Source organism: Protopterus annectens, chromosome 13.part0, assembly GCF_019279795.1.
Source record: "Protopterus annectens isolate FY-2018-M chromosome 13.part0, PAN1.0, whole genome shotgun sequence".
Lineage (NCBI taxonomy): Eukaryota > Metazoa > Chordata > Ceratodontiformes > Protopteridae > Protopterus > Protopterus annectens.
Window position 1 is genome coordinate 290,091,405 of NC_056747.1, and position 6,033 is coordinate 290,097,437.

General features: G+C 41.7%; 1 protein-coding gene across 1 annotated transcript in view; it reads left to right on the forward strand.

Annotated features, from left to right (window-relative positions):
* LRWD1 (leucine rich repeats and WD repeat domain containing 1) overlaps positions 1–6,033 on the forward strand; it is a 721,948-nt gene that overhangs the window by 685,300 nt on the left and 30,615 nt on the right. The window lies entirely within an intron of this gene.

Consider the following 6,033-nt stretch of genomic DNA (forward strand, 5'->3'; position numbering starts at 1 on the left):
AGCAAGCAACTCCTTCCAGGCCTGCTCAGATTCCAACTCAGAAGCCTCAATTTCAAGACAGGGCAAGTAGTCTGTGACTACCTTCCATTCCTGAAAAAAAAAACTCTTTACTCCATTCCCCTGTCCCTAAAGCTCTCTCACTGTCTCTCTCTTTGGAAAAACATCACCACAGACAAGTGGGTCTTATCCATTATAGAGAAGCGTTATTGCATGACCTGGATCACAACTCCTCCTTTGAGGGGCATTCCACAGCCAACCCCCCAAGAACAGCTTCCATTATTTCAATCAGTTATAGACAGCCTCATTGCCCAGAGAACAATTAAACCTGTGTCTAAGACAGAAAAGGGAAAAGGTTTCTACTCCAGACTCTTCCTAGTCCCAAGGAAAGATGGCCCTTGGAGATAATCCTTGATCTTTCCCGCCTCAGACTCTTCCTGCAAGTGCCCACCTTTTGAATGCTCACTCTGCAGACCCCCTCTTCCCTTTAATTTTCCCTCAGGGGTTCTTGGCTACTTTGGACATCAAGGATGCCTACCTGCACATCCCCATAAGGCCCAGTCACAGGAGATACCTGTACTTCTCTGTCCCCTCCTCACATTTTCAGTTCTCTGCCTTGCCCTTCGGACTTTCTACAGCACCAGGAGTCCTCACAAAGTGCATGGCACCGGTGGTGACCTTCTGCAGGACCCAAAGGATTCAAATTTTCCATTACCTAGACACCCTTCCCATCCAGGCAGACCGCACAGAATCTGTACAATGCCATCTAAAAACAGTAATATCACCCCTGCAAGCACTGGGCTTCAAGATACATTTCTCCAAATTCAACTTAACCCCCTCTCAGGACCAAATATTCCTGGGGTACAGGATAAGGACTGATGTTATGAGGGCTTTTCTGGAAAATTTAAGGCAGTACCTGGTCACTGTCCTTCAGATCACAGACATGACTGCCAGGCAGTACCTCAGTCTCCTGGGTCATATGGCATTGACCATTCCCATGTTGCCATTGGCAAGGTTCCACATGAGAAAGCTACAATGGTACCTGAAGGTCTGTATGGACACAGCACTCTCCTCCTCTAGAGTACAAAATCCACGTCCTACCTTGCCTCAAGAAAGAGATTAAGTGGTAGTTTCTGCACTGGCTGCCCATTTTGTATTAGGTCATCTTTAACATGGGATTGGTGTACCATGTCCTGCATGACATTGTATCCAGCCTTTTGAAAAACTTGTTTAGGCCTTAGCACCCAACCAGAACCTTTTCTTTTACTACTAAATGGCAGATCAAGGTTGATAGGCAGTTGGTTGGCCTGCTACCATTTTTTGTGATTGCTCTGAAGCTTTGGAATTCTCTACCCCTCTGTTTGCGAGGTTATTCCAAAGAATCAGCTTTTCACAGACAAATAAAATAACTACTTATTTGGACAATTTTTGAGGACCCCAGAGAAGTATTAATTATAAAGTATCATTTGTATTTTGTCTATTGTTTTTTATATTTATTGTTCATTTTGTTTTGTGTAAGACTGTGAACATTTTCAGAAAAGCTCTAAATAAGTAAGAAAATCTTCACATTGCTAATATGTTGTGAGGCTCTAAGTATCATCAGGACTATTTGATTCAACACCCTCAGGGTTATGTATGCGGTATACTAACCTCTGGGCACTGTAACCAGCTCCATGTATTTCCCTATTAGGATGATTCAGAAATGTAAATTTAACCACACTGGTTTGCCTTTTCTTTGGGTTGTTTTCTAATTTATTTCAGTATGGAATGCCTGCAGTTAGACTTGCTTGTATCTATGTAGTGTTATATTAATGCTATTCCTGTTGATTCAGAGTGCTTCAAATCAAAGTTTTTCTTGTTTTGTCATTGTGTGGATATAGTATTTTTTTCACTGCTTCATCTGCAGTCACTTATTAGTGTTTACCTCTCGTGTACCCAGTAGGTTTAAGTATTAAGTCTTTTCACTTTAGTAGTGTAGTTCTTTAAGTGTTCTAGATCTTACGTTCATATTCTCCGTTCAGGGCTTACACTGGCAGAGCAACATTAACTTGTTTTTCTTTGGTGTACTTGTACAGTGAATTGGAACTAGTTTTGGTGTCTTCATTTCCTTATAGTAGCAATGACCATAACTCTGATTGTCAGAAAGTGCAAACCAGGAACTGTGAATCTGCATAGTAGCAAATTCCTTTGACTTTAAAATAAATTGCACAATAAAATTTGAGCAGAACATCTCAAAAACTCTTAGATAGAACATCTCAAAAACTCTTACACACAAAATTTAAATATGTTTAAATCATGTTTGTGCAGAGGGGCTATGCCACTGCATCCTCAACACAATTGCTAACTGTAAAGGTACTAACTTTGAGGTCAGTGTGTGTTGAAATATAGAGAATATTTTCAATCTGAAGTAGTTTACTTCATTTGGTCTTCAACCTTAGGGCTTCGGATCTGTAATGGATCCGACACAGCCACATAGCTAGCATCTCTGATTCGAGCTCTCAGCTCCTCCCCTTACCCATAATGCCTCCTGTCTCCTTCGTAGTTCTCAACCTTCCATCTCCAAAATGAGGAGCACTCGCCTTCATAATGTGGAACAAATGGGCAAAATGTGGAACACATACTAATGGCTTGAAAACAACTTCAACTAGGAAGGTCATAGGATGGTTAAAATATGCTGATTTTGCTTATAAAGAAGATCCTTTAATGAATTAATATGATTAATTTCTATTTACCATGGATTTCACTTAAAAAAAATTCCTAACACTGAATGTGTGACAGACTCTTTCAATGTGGAACTTTGAGGAAGTTCGAGGAACATGAACTTTTTAAGACCCCAAATGAGGTACGTTCCTCGTAATGAGGTACCCTTGAGAGGTATGGTCTCCTTCCTCCCTTCAGATCTCGTTTGCCACTGATACAGCAAGCAGCGTGGTCCGAGCTCTTGGCAGCGTGTTTGTCGTTTTTGGCTTAAATTGTTGAGTGCTTAAGTTGTTTCCTACTTTCCAATGGGGGGCTAGTTCATCTACTGTAAAAGATCAGATGGCTGCTATTTCCATGTGGGGGAGAGTACGAATTCCTTGGCTTCGTCCAAACTGAGCAAAGCCTTTCTTAAGCGTACTTTTCTGCTCCTTCCTCCGGTGAAGGATCCTGTACCACAGTGGGACCTTACTTTGGTGCTTCAGGCTTTAGTCTCACCTCCTTTTGAACTTGCAGCTTCAGTTGAATTACAGTTCCTATCCTGGAAGACTGCTTTTTTTGTAGCCATTACCTCTGCCAGGAGGGTGTCGGAACTCTAGCCCCTGTCTATGGAAGTTCCTTGCATGATTTTCCACAAGGATAGGGTATCCTTGCTTATTAATCCCTCCTTTTTGCAAAAGGTAGTGTCAGAAGCAAACATAAACCAAACCACCGATCTTCCAGTTTTCTTCCTGGGCTTTCAAAACAAAGGGGAGTATAAGTTACACTTATTGGATGTGCATAGGCAACTACGATTCTAATTGCACAGGACAAAATCCTTTAGGAAATCTGGTCAATTATTTGTCTCTTACACTAAGCCCTTTTTAGGCAAACCAATTTTGAAAGTTACAATTGCTCGGTGCATCTCCCAGTGCATTATCCGAGCTTATTTAGCCAAAGGACTTTCTCCACCAAGTCAGGTAAAAACACATTCTACTAGGTCTATGGCTACTTCAGCAGCTTTCTGGTCCAGGGTCTCTTTGGATGTTATTTGTTCTGCTCCGACATGGTCCTCATCTCATACCTTCATTTCCCAGTACAAATTGGACATTATTTTCAGAGGTAGGGCTTCGTTTGGCTCCACTGTGCTCTGGAATATCCTTCCATGACGGCCTCCCAGGTGTAAAGTAGCTAGGGACTCTGTCCCTAAGGTTGAAGACCAAATGAAGTAAACTACTTCAGATAACGAAGTTATGTACTCACCATAGGGTTACATCTGAGTAGTTGTACATCATTTGTTTTTAACCATCCCCCCTTCTTCCTCTGCCTTGTCACTATTGTCCTGACAATGTATAAGGAGGATGAACATAACAGGAGAGTCCCTTATTTTACTTGGCTCAGGAATCTAGGGCAGTAGATAGTGGTAAGGCTTTGTTGGGTCGGGTATATGTTTTGTGATGAGCAAACTCGATCTGAAGGGAGGAAGCAGACGGGGCATTATGGATAAGGGGAAGAGCTGAGTGCTTGGATCAGATGATGCTAGCTATGCGGCCATTTTGGATCCATTATGGATCCGAAGCCCTAAGGTTGAAGACAAATGAAATACAACTACTCAGATGGAACGTTATGGTGAGTACACAACTTTTTTTCTTCAAACCTACTTTGAGATACTTCGGCCGCAGATTTACTATATACCACCATATCAGTTTAAAATAGTGTGTAGCCGCTGCCACTGATGAACACAAATACAACAGACCTGCTTACAGTTACACATATATAGTTTGACCGTATGGACTTGAAAATGTAATGTACACACCTGCTAATACCTGGATTCTTTGTCATTTCTTGATTGATTCGTTCATTTATTCTCTGATAACCCTATTAATCCATTTCAGGATCACACTCTCACGTACCACAGATGCTCACATGTGCTCATTCATGCACACAGACACACACACATTGACAGTGTGGAGGATCACGAGTTCACATTCACCATCAAGACAGCAACAGCCATTTCAATGCAATAATAGCTACCTTTAAAACAATGGAGTTTAGTAAAATATTTTCAGCCATTTGAAAGTACTGAAAGAGCCTCTGCCATGATCCAAATAAAAAACATCTTATACTTGTGGAATTTTAGTGACCTTCTAAAAGAGGATTTAGATTCAGTCAGCTGAAGCAGAAAAGGTATCTGCTTCTGCAGGACTGGGAAAAGTAAGCAAATGAAACTCAACCTGATGTTTCTACTCTAGTCCTATGAACAACAAACAGCCCCTCCTATGACAGCCTGAGGTGCCTTGCCAGAACATGGGGTCTCAGTAACTCCTTTAGGTAAGCAGGATGCAGACTGTGTAGGGCCCAGCTGGGGAGTGTTAAGGTCATAAAGGCACCTCTAGCAGAGACTGGAAGCCAATACAGATCCCGTATGACCAGTCAGTCGTCTGGCCAAAGAAATCTGCACGAACTACAGATGTGTATTCATGAGCTTCTGGTAAGGGGCACTGTAGTCCTCCAGTGCCTTTTACTTCCAGGACTAAATCCAATGGTAGCTTAACATGTTTGATCTAGAGAAAATTCCTAAGATGGAAATAGGTTGTCTTGACTGCAGATGACACCTGATATCTCGGTGTGAAGCTGTTGTCTAGAATCATACCCAGCTCACTGTTAATATACTATTAACATTAAGACTTGCTGTTTGTTCTGTTCTCCTTACGTTACTCCCTGCTTTACTGATTCATAGGTTAATAGGTGTTTACTAGGCTAACAACTACAAAGGCCTTTTTAAGCATAGCTATGCATCCCAAATCTATGACAAGTTCTGATACCCTTGTTAAGTGTAAGAAGGGACTTGGGAGGTGAAACATTTACAAGCAGGTGCCTGGGAGATGAACCATTTGCAGGTTGTCTTTGTCCATTAGAGACATAGATGCTAAACCAGGGATGACTTTCCTGTTCCCCATCCAATTGTCCAAGCTGCACTTGAATTGGGTTAGGGAGGAACTCTGCTTCACATGAAAGTAAGCCTGTTCCAGAGATGGGGTAGTCTCTGGGATACATAACTGTCTCTCTAGCAGGTCCTATTTATATCACAAGCAAGATTTAAGTTTTTAGAACGGGTAATTCTGATGCTGTTTGTTTTTTGTATATACAGGAAGTCCATCAGATTGCAGTCTAACAATGCTGTGTATGCCAGGCATAGATCTCCCCTCAAAAGCCTGTAGGAGACAGAATGCAGGGATAGGGCCTTGAGGCAGTCTGCATAGGATGTTTTACTTACACCCTGTATTCTTTTAGTGAGGAACCTCTGTGGACATTCCAATTGTTTGATTTCCATTATGTTGGTGCACTAGTCTGTGTATT